An 18,181-nucleotide genomic window follows, 5' to 3' on the forward strand; every position below is an offset into this window, starting at 1 on the left:
ACCCTTGGTGGGCCATTTCAACTAATTGTCTTTCATGTTTTTTGGATTATGTGGATCCAATTAGAATAATCTGCCATAGCCAGAGGAACGTTTTTGATTGTAGGGTGACCATGTGATTTACCAGGTAACAGGCTTCCCAAACAGTTGGGCAAAAGGCAGGGAAAACAAACAAACAATGGGTCAAGTGCCTCACAGACCCTGAGAAACAGGTTCCGGTCTGTACATTTATTTCTATTTCCTGTGAACTTGAACCCCACCTGACCCCAAATTTTTGCCTGCTCCCCACTCCATTCCTAGTTATATGACAACAGGCAACAGAAATATACTGATGTCTTAGAGGATTTTACTTCCATGTTGATGTGAAGAGAGTGATAGCTTTTCAAGCAAGTGGGAACATTTCTGGTCCCTATAAAACATCAACCACCTGCCAGCCAAATTATTTAAATTTGTTCTTCTCTGTGTAGGAATTCTTTAGGCTGCTTTACTGGAACTGCACCCCTCGGCCCAGAGACATTGCAGCTGGGCCTTCAATATTGGCAAGACATTCTATAAGTTAAGTTGTCAGGAGAAAGAATTACAATTTTTCTATTTATATTCTCACTCCAACCCAGCAACTTCTAGTTTTCCTTTTCAGAAGCTCCTTTAGGAACCTTATCATATAGAATCTTCCCTTTTAGAGCTCCAGTATAAAAAAGGCCTTTTCTGAAGATTTTTTAACCTTCCTAAGGTGTACAGATTGTTGAAGAAGATCTTCCTCACTCTAAGATTGTGCATGTAAGTGCATGTGTAAGAAAATATGTAAGCATTCCTCAATGAGATTTTCATGGTTTTTCCCTTACATTTTTGTTTTAGCTGGAATCCAAGTTATTAGTGTAAGAATTTTACCAAAGGAAGAGAAACATAGCATTTATTAATAGAATAAGACAAGAAAACTAACCCAACGTAGCCATAAAGAAAGCAGATAGGATATACACTCACTTTGTTTTCTTCTGCAGCCTATGTTCTTCATTTATTAAATAAACTAGAGGCCCGGTGCACAAAATTCGTGCCGGGCGGGGGTGAGAGGTGTCCCTCAGGCCAGCCTGCACCCTCTCCAATCTGGGACCCCTTGAGGGATGTCCGACTGCCGTTTAGGCCCGTTCCTGGTAGGATCGGGCCTAAACGGCAGTCGGACATCCCTCTCACAACCCAGGACTGCTGGCTCCCAACTGCTCGCCTGCCTGCCTTCCTGATTGCCCCTAACCGCTTCTGCCTGCCAGCTTGATCACCCCCTAACCACTCCCCTGCCAGCCTGATTGATGCCTAATTGCTCCCCTGCCAGCGTGTTTGCCCCTAACTGCCCTTCCCTTCAGGCCTGGTCACCCCTAACTGCCCTCCCCTACAGGCCTGGGTCCCACCCAACTGCCCTTCCCCGCAGGCCTGGTCACCCCCAACTTCCCTCCTCTGCCAGCCTGGTCACCCCTAACTGCCCTCCCCTGCTGGCCTGATTGCCCACAATTGCCCTCCCTTGCAGGCCTGGTCCTTCCCAACTGCCCTCCCCTGCTGGCCATCTTGTGCCGGCCATCTTGTGTCCACATTATGGCAGGATCTTTAACCACATGGGGGCAGCCATCTTGTGTGTTGGAGTGATGGTCAATCTGCATATTACTCTTTTATTAGATAGGATAGAGGCCTGGTGCATGGGTGGGGGCCAGCTGGTTTGCCCTGAAGGGTATCCCGGATCAGGGTGGGAGTTCCCTTGGGGTGTGGGGCGGCCTGGGTGAAGAGCCTGTGGTGGTTTGCAGTCTGGCCATGCCCCCTGGCAACCCAAGCAGAGGCCCTGGTAGCTGGGATTTATGTATCTTCTACAATTGAAACTTTGTAGCCTGGAGCGGAGCCAAGCCTCCTGCTTGCTCTGTGGTGGCAGGCTGCAATCAAAACAAAACATGCTATTTAACATGAAAGAATGAGTTTGTACATTATAATTAAGTCCTTAAGCTATCAAATGTATACACTCTATCAGATGTATTACCAACAAATGTTTAAAATTATTATTATTTTTAAAAAATATATATTTTATTGATTTTTTACAGAGAGGAAGAGAGAGGGATAGAGAGTTAGAAACATCGATGAGAGAGAAACATTGATCAGCTGCCTCCTGCACACCCCCTACTGGGGATGTGCCCGCAACCAAGGTACATGCCCTTGACCGGAATCGAACCTGGGACCTTTCAGTCCGCAGGCCGACGCTCTATCCACTGAGCCAAATCGGTTTCGGCAAATGTTTAAAATTATTGGTCAATTTAAAATTTTTTATAGTCAACTGTAAAAATTAGGAGAGCTTATACTTGTGAATAAATGTTTTTCCTGTAAAAGGAATAGTGAATGACTTCAAGGAAAAATATAATTCTCTAGCTAAACACATCAGTCACCTCTGGAAGTATCTAGAACTCTCTTTCCAAAGAATATTGCATTCAGATATTGTGATCATAAAACAAATAATGAAATTATATATTTTATAGCTCTTTTATTTTTTTAATTTAAGATTCCAGGGCCACAATCCTGAAGATTCTGACTTGCAGCTTGGGTATATGTATTTTTAAGTAGCTTCTATAACTTTGTTCAAGGATCAGCCCAGTTGGGGGATCACAATATTACGAAGATGGAGTGAAAGATTTTAGCAGGATTCATAGAGATACTTAAAGGGGTAAACATACACTGAAAACAAACAGACTTGCTAGAGAAAACAGTTAATAAACAGAATCTTTAATTTCCCAGTAAAATCTGGTCAATATAGATATCTTTAACCCATTAATAGGCATTTCAAAGAGATAAACATAAAAAAGGGTTCTAGTCATAACTAAATTTCCTTAAATGGCCTCATTATGTAGAACCTGAGTTCTACATTCTTGACTTGTAACTATTTTGTAATCTGCAACTCAATGCTGCAGACTGGTCAGATTTTACTTGAGCTGGAGAGATTTCTAAATTATATTCTTGAAAGAACCTATTTGACTTTTAAAAATGGTTATCCTGATAAGATCTTATGGTGCATATTTCTTAGCTCTTTGAAGTGAATTAACTGCTTGTGGGCATCAAGAAAGGACAGTTGAATAAAAACAGAATATCCTTTGTACTTCAATCGCTTCTTTGTTTAGGCTCCCGTCACCTTTAAATCATCACAATAATGATCACATATAATTCTGTGGAAAGATGAGTGGTTTTTATTTTGATTACTCAATGTGGGCAATTTTGGAGGATGAATATAAATGTAAATTTCCTGTCTTAAACGGAAAAATAAGAAGGCATTAGCTTTGCTGTTTCATGTGTTTAGGTTTACAGTCCCAGAGCAAAGCTTTGTGGATGATGAGGCTGTAAGAACACTTGAAATTGGACTTCATAAAGGAGCCTGGGGTTCAGGTCCTTGAGATGCCTGATACGGAGGATCACCAGAGTATGGTCATCCTCCTCCCCAGGGAGGACATCCACCTGGAACAGGAAAACCACGGAGCCTTCATCGCCACAGCCACAAGAGAAGGCTCTGAGCTGGAGGATTACACATACAGAAGCTGAAGCATTAAAAACAACCGTGTACACTCACTCTACTTAATGCAGTGGTAATGTCCATTTAAAAAGTGAGCAGGATCTCTAAATAAAGGACACCCATGCACTAGAATGTGTTGCTTGCACTTGTAAAAGTTTATGACTTTCAAAGCACAGCCATGCACTTCCTCTTTGGGTCTTCCTGGTTGGTGGTTGTTTTATGTTACTTACTTCAATATAAACACTTTCTCTTTGGATACCTGACTAATGAGAATTTTAAGTTGAGTTGGTCAATCTAGAATTTTAATTTATGTTGTCAGAATTGGAGGATCTCAGGTTCCAAAGATTTCTTTTAATGTGGCCACCAGAAAAGGGTGGACACTTATATAAGTGTTCAGTTATAATATATAAATTAAGCAATTTGTAGAGGAATCATAGGAGGAAGAAAAGTAGAAACTTCCTATGATGATCTATGTTTTCCTGAGTGGCTCTTGGACGGTGTGCCCAGGCCTAGATTCCAGGCTTTGTATTATAGATTCAAAGGCACAGATTCGAGGGCTACATGCTTCGACTGCAATTCTTGCCCATGGCCTGGTTTCTTTACTCACTGTGATAGAATCTGCTTCCCAAAATGACAGTGAGAACTAGCCTTGCCTACTCATAACCTCTCATCCAACCCTTAGGATGCTTCACGTTTTAGTATAAATTTCATTTTCAAAATAAAATTTATTTACATGTTGCTTGTCACTTTCTCTCCCATAGGTTACCAAGGAACTCGCCTGTGAGAAACTAAAAAGCTGGATAGGCTCAGCCAACATGAGAGACATAGCTGTGGTTCTGCATCTGCTTCAGCTCAGACCTGATGGGTGCCATGAAGATTTGACTTCCATATTGGCAGCTCTAGGAATGACTGATGTCTTTGACCACCTAAGGGCTAGTTTGTCTGGCATAACTGCAGGTCAAAGCTGGCAGTCTCCAAGATAATCTCTTGGCCATGCTAGAGGTTACTGAGGATGATTCAGAGTTAACCCTTTCAACCACACAAGCAAAGGGGAAAATCCTGAAATCTTCAGGGTGGACTGTGCGTCTTTCCTCTTCCTTATCCTTCACAAAGAAACCAAGACTATTCTTTTCTATGGCAGAATTTTCACCCCTTAAGCAATAGAGTGACTGTACTCAAACAGCCTTCTGATTCTTCAAATTAGCTGAATTTTACTTGTAGAAAACACTCAATATAGGTGCAACTGAAAGAGTTAAACCATGCTTCTTAACAATGTTTTTAATTTTCAACTATCTCACATAGAATATCCATCCTTGGTTTTGTTTACATTGGTTAAACAAATTATAACATGCCATTAATTTTACTCATTAAAAAATCATGATCAATACCACTTCTTTCTTAAGTCACCATCAACTTGCCAATTTAAAGGTTATTAACATAAGAGTGTTTTCCCCCCCCCAAAAAAAACAAAAAAAACCCCACAATATTATTCATCAGCAGCTGAACTAAAGGCGTTTAGTAAGAGGAGCTAATCTTCATTGGTTGTGTGGCAGGTATCAGGCACTCCCACGATGACCTAACGTAATTTCCATCAAAATCCTGAGAGTTAGGAATTATTGTTTTTTCCATTTTAAAGATGGGAAACTGAGACAGGTTTAGCTATTTAACACATAAATTACTGACTGTATTTTCAAACCCAGAAAGTCTGATACAAGATCCCACCTCTTAATCATGATCAACCCTGTTCTATTCACAAGTCTCTATTCTGAGACTTGGAGCCAGGGCCTCTATGGTAAAAAATGAAGCAGAAGGAAAAAGAGGGGAGTTGTTTTTCTCCTTTACCTCACAAAGCAATGGGCACAGTTTAGAAATGACACTTGCAGAATTTTTCAAGTTTACAAAGAAGCTTCATACTTGAAATTATTTAATAGGAAAATGTGTTTTTATTTTATGATCTCTCCTGTAAGTGTGAGTGTGCGCACATGTATGTTCCTCTCCACTTCTCAATTCCCACTTTCTGATCATCAAGCTCTTCTTCCTCCTGGACTCCAGGTGCTCATTGTCTCAAGTCCCTTTCCAAGGGATCTCACTGAAAACAGGACAGAAAGCGTCCTGGATGTGGAGTCAGGAGAACTAACTTGAAATCCTGACTCTGTGCACTTGGTAGGTGACAAGCTGGGTGAGGCAGGAACATCTCAGGTTCAGTCTCCTACTCTAAGTTCCAATCCTGCCCCCTTCCTAAGGCTGCTGGGAGATTCACAAGTTAACACAAAAGAAAAAGCTTGATAGTTGTTAACTTTATAATTACATGCTGCCAAAATGTACAGCTGTCCTGGGGCACAGCAAAGGGGCCCTCTGCATCCTCTTTAGGGTCATCCCTTCTTTTGTTGGGTCCCTCCGTTTTTTCCTCTCTGCTTTCTCTTATGGGAAGAGTCCTACTCCTTCTTTGTATTGTCTGTGGGCTTGATTATCTACTGCCACTTGCATACTGTGTGTGTGTGTGTGTGTGTGTGTGTGTGTGTGTGTGTGTGTTAATTTTGCAATCATTCTGCATTTTTAGTTTTATCTCATGGCAATGATTCAGAAAAAGTTTTGAGTTTTTTCCCCAGACACTTAAAATTTGAATAGTATCTCCACTTCTAAGTGAGCTGGGGACATAGTCCAGCTTATAACTAGTTCAATACTTTTGCTCATGTCAAACTTAATTCAACTTGAAATTTACTGGTATAATAACTATATTAGACACCTTTCTTAACTCGCTGAATTGGAAACTTGTATCAGGTGAATCATTCCCATGATGTTGCTTCACTGTAATGAGATTGCTTCTCTATCTCCACTACCTCACAATTTAGATTTTTAATAGCTTTAGAGAGAACTGAACAAAAATTCTGTAATGTGTCACTACTGAAAAGTATTGGTAACATTGTACTATTAAACATTTACTAGTGGCCGAGAGCGCTTTGCATTGAGTAACTTTGCATGTCCTATGCTACACAAGTGATGGGGTACACCCTAATAACACACTCCCAGAATTTGTTGTAAATAACTTTCATTGTCTAAGCTGACATCTGAGTCACCATAGTTTCCACATGAAGTGCCGTCAGAAGCAGCCAATTGATACTGGTCAAGCCAAGGACGGCAAAGAAAGGTGAGGGGCAAGGACAAGGGCAACTGAAATGGCGAAGCATGTCAGTGGCGGATTTTTTTATCTGAATGCTGGGGAGTTTTCTTTCTTTTTTGTTAATCTTCAGGATATTTTTTTCTATTGCTTTTTCGGAGGGAAGAGAGAGAAAGAGGGAGAGAGAGAGAGAGAGAGAGAGAGAGAGAGAGAGAGAGAGAGAGGAGAAATAAACTGGTTGCCTCCTGCAGGAGCCCAGACCAGGGGTGGGAAGCAAACGCCCAACCCAGGTACGTGCCCTTAACTGGGAATTGAACCCACTTTGGTGCTCGGGCCATGCTCTAACCACTGAGCGACACTGGCCAGGTTGGAATTTTTCTTATTATTAAGCTTTTATATCCATTCCCCTGCTCAGCTATACAGGAAAAAAAGTAAGCTGTGATTGGGGAAAATGGGACGCACATAGTTTTGGGAACTATTTTCTATAAAAATAAAAGTCTAAGAAAAGAGGCTGAGTACTAAACCAGTGTATCTCTAATGTAAACAAAACAAACAAGTCTCCTCCCCAAGGCTCTCCTTGCCAAGGACATGTTTCTGGAGGGTGTGGCAGCCAGCTCTGCTGAAGGCAGCCTTTAGGCTCAGGATGGCAGCCTGCTCTTCCCAACAAGTAGAATCATGAAGCTTAATGGGCCATGGTTTTTTATGTGGCGCCTCATTTAAAAAATGTGATTAAGTTTTAAAAAAAGAGATGTTTAAATAGTTTTAGCATTTTTTTATAAGTAAATTTATGAAATGCTTGGATTTGTCCTCGAATGAACCCATGGATTATACTTTCTGAATTCTACATTGGATTATGTTATTGGTTACCTGATCAGGTGACATTAGTAATATTTTTTTCTCCTCTAACATTCAGACTATTGAATTTTTTTTTGTTGCTAGACTTGCACTTCAATAAAGCTTAGATAATATGGGCTTGCGACGTCATCTTTACATTCATTGTTTTACTCTTCTGCCTTCTCCCTGCAAACCGTCCATCCTTCACCCCTCACAGCACACAGTCATACTCTCGCTCTCCAGCTATTCGTCCGCCCTTCACGCTTCCATTTTTATTCTTTTAGCTAGGTTTATACTCTGCTTTTCTTTCAGGGAAAGATACTTTTTTCTGGGTCTAGTAGAATATCAAATATTTCCTTATAGACTTACCCTCTTATTAGTATCATTGAGTAATATTTCTCAATGATACTAAACTATGCCAAACATTAGGTAAGAATAAGATACTTTCTTTCCACTATAATGTATTAGAGCATCACTTTAATCACAAAATCACTGCTGAACATATAAGTAGTTTGACATCTTTGATTAATATATTTTGTTTTAAACACCATAGGATCCATTTGATACACAGAAACACACTGCAATCAGTCTTAGATTGCAATTTCTATTTCCTGAAAACAGGTCTAGATAAGAATGCTGCATACAGGACATATCAAAAGTCACATAAACTAACCCCCACCCACAAATACACTACATCTCTTAACACCCAAAGACAGAAATTGTAAATAGAAATAGAATTCTGTGGATTCCACCTGCCTGATGTAGACAAATAAAAACAAAACAGAAGGAAAAAATCTCCACTCACAGCGAGAGAGAGAGAGAGAGAGAGAGAGAGGATCTGTGTAAGACAGAAAAGAATATATTCAAAAAACAATCATTAAGAAAAGCAATAAAGAAAACTTATGTATTTATATACCATTCAGAATGACCCCTAATAAGCACTGATTTTTGAAGACAAATGTTTTTTAATTTAACTTTAAAATTTTTAATATTATTTTTGAATAAATATTACATTTATATGATTCTTACAAAAATAGGCACAAAGGATGTAAAGGGAAAAACCTCCTTCTCACTAAGTCCCCAGCACCTCAGTCTCTAAAAGCAACTAATGCTGTGAGTTTCTTACATATCTTTCCAGAGGCAGGTATATACAGCACATATAATCAAATTTGCTTAGTTTTCTCCTTCTCTTCCACTTTAAAACAAATGTTAGCTTTTCTTTACTTCGCTTTATTCACTTAACAATGCATCTTAGAGCTTCTTTCATTAGCCATGATGTACAAATCATATCTGTTGAATCAATTTTAATGTGCATTTGTAACTTTGATATACATCACCAAATTGTTCTTCATAGGGATTGTATAAATTTGTATTTTTTACATTCAATATTATTTTGTATTAGTTTTGTATGTACACAAGTGATTAGACAATCATATAACTTTACAAAGTATCTCTCCCCCCCCTGATATTTCCAGTACCCACCTGGCAACATTCATAGTTATGACAATAGATAAATATGTATTTTAAAACTAACAATGGCTCTGGTAGTTAGCATGGAATAAAGAAAAATGCTTTCACTTCAAATAAAGAAAACATATTTCAAAAGAGTCTGAAATGTGTGTGGAATACACACAGACAGGCAAAAGTGACTGCAGAGTTACATACAGGGTGGGGCAAAAGTAGGTTTACAGTTGTTTGTATGGAAAATAATACAACCATCAATAAGTAATTGCACAAGAATAAACTCTTATGTTTTGAGTACTTACAACTATAAATCTATTTTTTGCCCTACCCTATATTAGCATGAATAATAGGTTAAAAAATCCATATTGCATACTTGATAAAAATATTTCATTTCTCTTCATCAACATTTAAATGTTTACATGCCTCATATTGTATACAGCTTACCTGGTTCGTTAATGTATAGCTACAAATGGATTTATACATGAATCAATGGGAGTATTAGACACATTAGTCAGCTCCTACCTGTTGTTTGAGCATCTATAGGGAACATGGTGCCACCCAAAGTTGTCTCCACCTTCAACATAGCAACAAGGATCCACAGTTGCTCAAGAAAGCTTTGCCTCCCTCACAGCCATCATTCCAGGGCGGAGTGCCTGAGGCCTGTTCTATGTGCAACTTTGTTCTAGCAGATAAATGCTGGTTTATTGTGTCTTTATTTTAAGAAAAATATGGCACATGATGAAAGATAAAATTTGAAACAAAAATATCTTATGAATTAATCTCTGTGATCTTGACATTGAAAAATTGAGGACAAGGAATGAGGAGAAGAAATCTGCCAAAATAACAAATAAATCATTATCACTAAGTTGAACACTTAAAATAAGCTCCCCCTTTCACTGTCTTAGACCGAGACACCTAGATGTTCAAAGGATCGGGAGTAAACACCTGTAATTAATTATAAGGCAATAATTAAAATTTCAAAACAGATAATAATGTATTTCTTTATGAAGAACAATATTGTTTGAAAAATGAACTGTAAATGTTTGCATAAGTTGCTGTTTGGAAACAAACATTCTACTTGGGAATTGTTTCTAAAACAAAGAACCATAAAACGCCATGGACTGTAACTTGTGCAATCCCACATTTTCCTTCCATCCCTCCACCCCTGTGACTGTTCTGCAGAGTTTTGACAACCCATGGTACAAACTTCACCATCATCTTGATGAGTCATTTTAATATGGGCAATTAAAACAAAAATAAGAGGAATGGTATTTATTTGCCTCCGATTCTAATTAATAATTTTATCTGGGTCATGATTAGCTTAGGTCAGAGGCTGACACTAGTATTTCTAAAATTGGGTAGGGCTTTTGATCTGTGAAGAAACAAAAGAAATAAAAAAGGCCAAAATGAGCCAAATGCCTTGAATTTATGCAGCTCTCCCAAGGAGTTGAAAACCCTCCCAGCGATGGCTCATATCTTTCTTTCTATGACACATTGGCACTTTCTCTTTAAAGAAACAACCTAGCACGGCTGGTGGTGCTCAGTGGCTAAGTGTACCGAGACATCATTTATTCGATTCCCAGTCAGGGCATTTGCAGGGTTTCGGGCTCACTCCCCAGTAGGGGATGAGCAGAAGGCAGCTGATTGATATTGATGCTTTTCTTTCATAGATGTTTCTCTCCCTCTCCCTTCTTGTCACTCTAAATTCAAAAACATATTTTCAAAAAGAGAAAAAGAAACAGCCTAGTCATATGAGTTTAATTTTGGAACTGGCCAGGGATCTTTATTTAAGTTATAATGTTCTTCTCATTATGTTATAATTATATGTGAATTAATAAAGTATGAATTAATAAAGTGAGAAAGGATATTTAAAACTATATTAGTATCTTCTTTTGCATACAGTTTTTAGAGGTAAGTCAGAGAATTTATTTGTAGGGTTCTTTTCCAACAAGCTCTAGTGGAATGTATAAATAAGATTCCATATACTCAATCCTATGTAATAAAAACCTAATATGCTAAGTGTCCAGTCATCTGGTTGTCCATTCAACCAATCAAAATGTAATATGCTAATGATATGCTAATGCTGCTCAACCGCTCGCTATGATGTGCACTGACCACTAGGGGGCAGATGCTCAAAGCAGGAGCTGCCCCCTGGTGATCAGTGCGCTGCCACAGTGGGAACACTGCTCAGTCAGAAGCCAGGCTCATGGCTGGCGAGCGCAGCGGCGGGAGCCTCTTCTGCCTCTGTGGCAGTGCTAAAGATGTCCGACTGCTGGCTTAGGCTCATAGGGGAGAGGGCCTAAGCCAGCAGTCGGGCATCCCCTGTGGGCTCCCGGACTGTGAGAGGGCACAGGCCAGGCCGAGGGACCCCGCCTCCGCGCCCACAAGTACACGAATTTTGTGCACTGGGCCTTTAGTTTTGTTATATTATTATACACTATTGTAACATATTACAAAATTATTTGAGATGTACTTTATATGTATTATATTATTATTGTAATACTTTTTGTTAAGCTAGTTAGGGGATTGGGTAGGGCTACTTAGGTGTAAAATCAAGAAGCAGTGGAGAAAACTCAGTAAAGTTTTTTTTTCTCAAAATACTTTTCCATTAGGACTATATGTAAGGCTGTCTGTTCCCTTGTAATACTGATGGCCACTCCCACTTTAGCAGAGGCCATTTCCTTTTTCAGTGTAAAAATTCATTTCAGTTGCAGCTTATATTCAAGTTTTAGAAAATATAGGGTTTGGGATGAGAAAGAGATACTTTTCAAGTACATGCTTTATTCAGGTCCTAAATGCTATAGTCCTTTTTTCTTTAAAATATATATTGTTATTGATTTCAGAGAGGAAGGGAGAGAGAGAGAGAGAGAGAGAGAGAGAGAGAGAGAGAGAGAGAGAAGAGAAGAGATAGAAACATCAATGATGAGAGAGAACCATCGACCAGCTGCCTCCTGCACGCCCCACACCAGGGAATGAACCCACAACCCACAACGCGGGGATGTGCCCTGACCAGGAATCGAACCACGACTTCCTAGTTCATAGGCTGCTGCTCAACCACTGAGCAATGCTGGCCAGACTGCAGTCCTGTTTTTAATGATACCTTTCAAATATTTACCATCAAGTAGCATGAACTGGGCAAAAAGTTAAAACTGGTAAACCCACACTTAGAATAAATATATGTAGGTTCTATGAGGAACAATGAACAATATTAATTTCAGTAATTTCCAGGGGGAAGGGAAGGCAGAGGGGGGAAATTTTAATCTATATAAATAAAAATGTAAATGTTCGTTTGTTCAAAATCTTAAATCTCTGAAAGTTCTTCACCGATTGCTTTGAAATCTTGACACAACGTTGCATTCGAATACGCGCGTGTTTTTATATACCTTATACCTACTATTATATAGATGTCACACCTGTGACAGGTAAAAACATGCTTTTTTTGGAAACAGCGCCATCTGTTGTACGTAAAAGCAACACACACTATACTAAATATTTTATGATTCCATTTCAATGTTTCCGATTTACGATTTCCAAATTTCCAATTTTATGATTCCATTTCAATGTTGATAATGATTGAAGATTTGTGCTTAGAAATCACGAACAAAGTTCTCAATCAATTGGGAATGCCATCACCGAATCGATCTGCTGCTGCTTCGTTCAATGTAGAATTGCGTCGTGAACAAAATTACAACACGGGTGATCTTTTGTTGTATGTGCAATCAAATATTCCTAAGCTAACGCTTGAGCAAAAAGGCATTTACGATCAAATAATGCAAACTGTCAATAACGGGGTTGGAGAAATCTTCTTAGATGCGCCAGGAGGAACTGGTAAAACGTCCCTAATTAGATTGATTCTGGCAGCAATTTGATCCCAAAATGACAAAGCCTTAACTCTTGCGTCGTCCGGAATAGCTGCGACATTGCTACCAGGTGGAAGAACTGCTCATTCCACTTTGAAATTGCCATTGAACATGCAATTCATTGAAACTCCCACGTGCAACATTTCCAAAGCATCCGGCATGGCAAAAGTATTGCAGAAATGCAAACTTATTGTTTGGGATGAATGCACAATGGCACACAAAAAAATCGCTCGAGGCTCTTGATCCATCATTGCAAGATTTGCGTGGAAACATCAGACCATTTGGGAATGCATTAATATTGCTTGCAGGAGATTTCAGGCAAACATTACCTCTAATTCCTCGATCGACACCAGCGGACGAAATAAATGCTTATCTGAAATACTCTACTTTGTGATGACACGTAAAGACGTTAAAATTAACTACAAATATGCGTGTCCAGCTGCAAAATGATCGATCAGCTGAGATATTCTCACATCAATTGCTGGAAATTGGGAATGGAAAGGTGCTGGTTGATCTGACCTCAGGACAAATTTCATTGCCTCATAACTTCTGCAATTTAGTGACGTCAAAAAAAGAATTGGTTGAAAAAGTATTTCCCAACATTCAAACCAATTATAAGAATCACAATTGGCTGAGTGAACGAGCTATTCTTGTGGCCAAGAACAAAGACGTCTACGAACTTAACAATATTATTCAGTCTAACATTCAAAGCGAGGCAGTCACATACAAGTCCGTCGACACTGTTGTGGAAGCAGATGAAGCGGTTAATTATCCAACAGAATTTTTGAATTCACTCGAACTGCCAGGGATGCCACCGCACGTACTGCAATTGAAAATCGGCGTGCCAATTATCATGTTGCGAAATATCAACCAGCCAAAGCTTTGCAACAGCACGCGGCTTGCAGTAAAAAAATTAATGAGCAAGGTCGTAGAAGCAACAATCTTGACAGGACCTTTCAAAGGTGAAGATGTCCTCATTCCTCGCATTCCTATGATTCTAACGGATATGCCATTTCAATTTAAGAGATTGCAATTCTCCATTCGATTGGCGTTTGCAATCACCATCAACAAAGCTCAGGGCCAATCTTTAGAACTGTGCAGTTTAGATCTATACATGGATTGCTTCTCACATGGAAAATTATATGTTGCGTGTTCTAGAGTCAGCAAACCAGACAATCTCTATATCTGCACAGACAATGGAACAACAAAAAATATTGTATACCCACAAGCATTGTGAAATTAAACATATTAGAAACTTGCGCTTTCTCTTTTCTTTCTTTTCCATTTAACCAGACTGAGCCACAGCAACGCGTGTCCGGGTACAGCTAGTATTGAATAAAATCATATGGAATTTTATTGTTGCCGCCATCTTTTGAAGTCTATCTCTGAATTTTAACAGTTCACTTACTTCCAGGGGCTACAGGTGCCTGAATGTGGAGATTCAAGAGCCCCGTCAGCATTGAACCCATGCCTTCATCACACACTACGTCTTCCGCTCTGAGTGCATCAGGAGCCATCGAACCAACATTACCAGTCATTCTGCTAAGAGATGCTTGTTCATACCTGTTGGGTGTCGGGCACAGTGCTATGTACTGGATGCACAGTGAGAACAAAACAGACCCGCTCCTGCCCTCATGGAGCTTACAAACATTTAAAAAGCACACACAAGGATATGTATATAATTACCCATTTTGATGAGCACTAGGGAGGGAAAATGTGGTGTGTGAGGAGAGAAACCAGAGGGGGAAATCTTCTCAGAGTGAATTCTCAGAGAAGGTCTCTCCAAGAAAAATAAAAAAATTAGACACGAAACCCAAATTTGGGTGGACATCAGAATTCTTCCTTGTACAGTGTGTGTTTACCTATTTACACTAATATCTGCAAGTCACAGCCAACCCTGAAAAGTTCTTCCTCACTTTGCCCCATTTCATATTTGTAGACCCCTTCTCCCACAGTGAAAAGACCTGGTTCCCCAAACCATTTTTACTCACTTCCTACGGTACATACCACAAAGGGTTTTAAAATCAACGTAGAACCCTTTTTACCAGGTGGAAGATTACATAGGAAGGGACTTTCATGAGTTCTTACTGACCCCTAGTGTTTTCTTTGTGCATCTGCAGTTTTCAAGCATCAGGTTTTCTCAACCTCAACACTTGACATCTTGTGCCAGATGATTCTCTGTTGTAATGGGCTATCCTGTGCATTAGTATATATAGTCAGTATCCATAGCTTCTACCCACTGGATGTGAACAGCAAAACTTCCTCCTTGAGTTGTGACCTTCAAAAATGTCTCAGACATTGCTAACAATGCTCCCTGGGGAACAAAATCACCAGGTTGAGAAGCAATGCTTTGTCTATACCTGTAGAGAAGAATGCTATTACAATGACTTTCTAAACAAAAATGTCTAACTTTCTGATAACAAAAAAATGATTTATTACTAGACTCTTCAGTTTGGTTCATTCAATGCTGTGTTCCCAGGTTCCCAGGACTGTAGACTTTGTTATGGTGGAGTTTAAAAATTGCTATGCAGTTTTCAAATAGAATAATATTAAAATAAATCAACTGTAGAAAATAAACATGGCCCTAATGTATTGTTTCATCATCAAGATGGGAATCATAGAGAATTTTTGCTTTGAAGTACTCCTTTCCCTGCTTCTTTCAAATAACGTGAATGTAACTCCCCTTCTAGTCTGGGCCAATGGTCTCCTACAGGGAGGGATGGGAGTCACAGACTCAGCCCCTCAAGAATACGTCCCCATTTTCAGATGCTTGAATTCTCTCTCTAAATCACTCTTGCAAAGCTCTGCAGGGCTTTTAAAAATTAATCTTTATTAAAAATGTTATTTTTTGGATTTGATATATCCTGAAGGTATTATCCAAACTTTTACTCTTAGATTATTTCATCTACAAATTCAAACAACTTGTCATCAAGGCCCCTATGATGTCATTAAAGAATGTATCCAGGAGATGGCGCTCGACCCGGCAGAGGAGCATCTCAGACATGTTGAAAAAGATGTTTTGATCCCTAAAATAATGAGAGAAAAGGCCCGAGAGAGATGTTCTGAACAAGTTCAAGCTCCACATTTTTAAAACCTCTTCTGAGAAAAAGTGAGGCTGAGGAGATGAAAAAAAGATGGCGGCGGAGGTGAACGGCTGATCTGTTGCCTCGCATGGCAGTTCCGAAAAAAAAACTAAAAGATGGACTGGCAAGCGCGGCGACTCCTGCTCGCGTCTCCCCAGACCGGGCAGCGGCTCCTCTCAGCCAGCACCGCAGCCGGGGCCATGGGCTCGTGGGCGCCGCGGCAACTGCTGTGGCGGCAGCCGCGGACTCGGCGCAGCGGCTCTCGGTGAAGGAAGAGACCATCTTTCTGCGAGACGGGCCCACCCGCGTCACCGACCCGACCGAGCTCCCCACTGAGATCCTCGGGGCCCCGGAGACCGCCAACACCGACTTGGAGGACTCTTAGGACTTCCTGTCTTACACTCGGGTCCTCTGGCCATTTTGGGAGAGGAGAACCGGGAGGGCAGCAGAGTCGAGCAAGGGAATTTCGCGCACAACAACTTCAAGGTTAAACAAAGGAACTTTGCGCGCACAGAGCGTCTGCCACCCAGAACCACAGGAGAGCAGGCTGAATGGTGGATTTACAGCTAAGAGAGAAGAGGAAAGAGCAAACTCTGGAGGAGCTGAGGTGCGGAGGCGCGTGGGTCGGGGGAAGGGACTTGTGGCTTTTGTTCCAAACCTAGGGGAGATTAGCGCCCCAGACGCCTGCGGGGAGAGGCGCGACTCTCGGCCTTCGAATCGGAGAGTGGGAGTGACTTCCTTGCGGAGGCGCGCCCAGCAATCAGTGTTTGCTGCATTGGAGTGCGGAGCGAGGGGGCTTGGAAGCGTGGAGGGCAGAAGGAGCGGACTTGCAGCCAGAGCGGTTCGCCTCGCCATGGTCTGGTGGCGCCCTGAGGCCCCGCCCCGCCCTGAGACTCGCCCCGCCCTGGGACCCGCCCAGCTCATTTTGCAGCTCCGCCCCGCACGTCTTACAGGCACACCTGGGCTCCAAGCAACGGCTTTTGCATGTGGGTGGCCTGCCCTATGGCAGCTTGACCAGATAAACTGCGGTTCTAGTCGGACTGCTCTAGGGACGCTCAGACAGGAGGAGGAAACTGCAGTTTTTGCCGTAAGTCCTGCTGAGTGGTCTCAGGTAGTAGCTGACCTACACACCATTGGAGACCCAGAAACGAGGGCATCTAGTGGTCGGTATGAGATGACACCAGATTTCAACCACTCACATAAAGGACACATTCTAGAGGCAGACTCAGTGAGCGCCAAAGCCTTGCTGCACCAAGCCCCGGCCCATAAATCTGTCTCCTACACAGCAACTCTTCCTTTATAGTCACAGAGGATCCGCACAGCCAATCGGCCTGGAGGACAAATCCTCCCAGCGACACCAACAACAATCAAGACTTAACTATACAAAGGAAGACCAAGATGGAGGCATAGGGCGGAAGCCTGATTGCTGCCTACCACAACAATTTTGAGTCTACGACGGGAGAGCGGAGCAGACACCATCCAGAACCACCGGAGGGCTGACTGAGCAGACGCTCTACAACTAGAATAAAAGAGAGGGGTACTAGGGATGATGCTGATGCCGGCGACCCAAAGATCACACTTTAAGAACTACGGCTCAGACGACACAGTGGCGGCCTGGAACGTGCTCGGCGCAGTTCCCCCAGCGGTCTCCGGCTGAGGGGAAGGCCCCACTCGCTGCCGAGCACGGACAGACAAGCCCCTGGGAGTCATGGGGTGGGAGACTCCGCGCTTGCTGACCTCCGAGTCCTTCAAGAATCTCAACGCCCCGGAAGCGGCCAGGTGCGCACGCTCGGTGACTGGCCACCGCTGCAGACCCAAGGGCCGACGCAGCCACCCCGGACCAGCCCGCTGCCGCGCACCGGGCACACCGGAGCTACGCCGAGCCCGCCGCCCAACGAGTTCTGCGGCGGCTGCCCTGGAGCTCTGAGAAAATGGCCGAAGGAATTACTGAGATGGAATGGACCAACAGGAAATGGGATCAAGAAGACGAAACCCCGCTGGGTCCTGGATCCGGGTGAAGCCGCGTGCCCCTGGGTCTGGGTGAGGCTGGGAACTGGGTCAGGGTGAGGCTGGGCCCCGGGTCCGGGTGAGGCCACGTGCCCCTGGGTCCGGGCGAGGCCATGCGCCCCTGGAGCCGGGTGAGCCCTGGGCCCCGGGTCCGGGCGAGGCCACGGGCCCCTGGATCCGGGTGAGCCCTGGGCCCCGGGACCGGGCGAGGCCGCGGGCCCCTGGGTACGGGCGAGGCCATGCGCCCCTGGGTCCGGGTGAGGCTAAATCCTGGGTCTGGGCGAGACCGTGC

The 18,181-nt window shown here is 42.2% G+C and overlaps 1 pseudogene across 1 annotated transcript; it reads left to right on the forward strand.

The window, feature by feature from the left end:
• Positions 1-3,238: 3,238 nt before the first annotated feature.
• LOC307107501 (serpin B8-like) lies at positions 3,239-4,680 on the forward strand (annotated as a pseudogene). Its single transcript has 3 exons — positions 3,239-3,250; positions 3,385-3,477; positions 4,285-4,680. The product of its transcript is annotated as a serpin B8-like (transcript).
• Positions 4,681-18,181: the final 13,501 nt, after the last annotated feature.

Source organism: Cnephaeus nilssonii (assembly GCF_951640355.1).
Source record: "Cnephaeus nilssonii genome assembly, chromosome: 11".
Taxonomy (NCBI): domain Eukaryota; kingdom Metazoa; phylum Chordata; class Mammalia; order Chiroptera; family Vespertilionidae; genus Cnephaeus; species Cnephaeus nilssonii.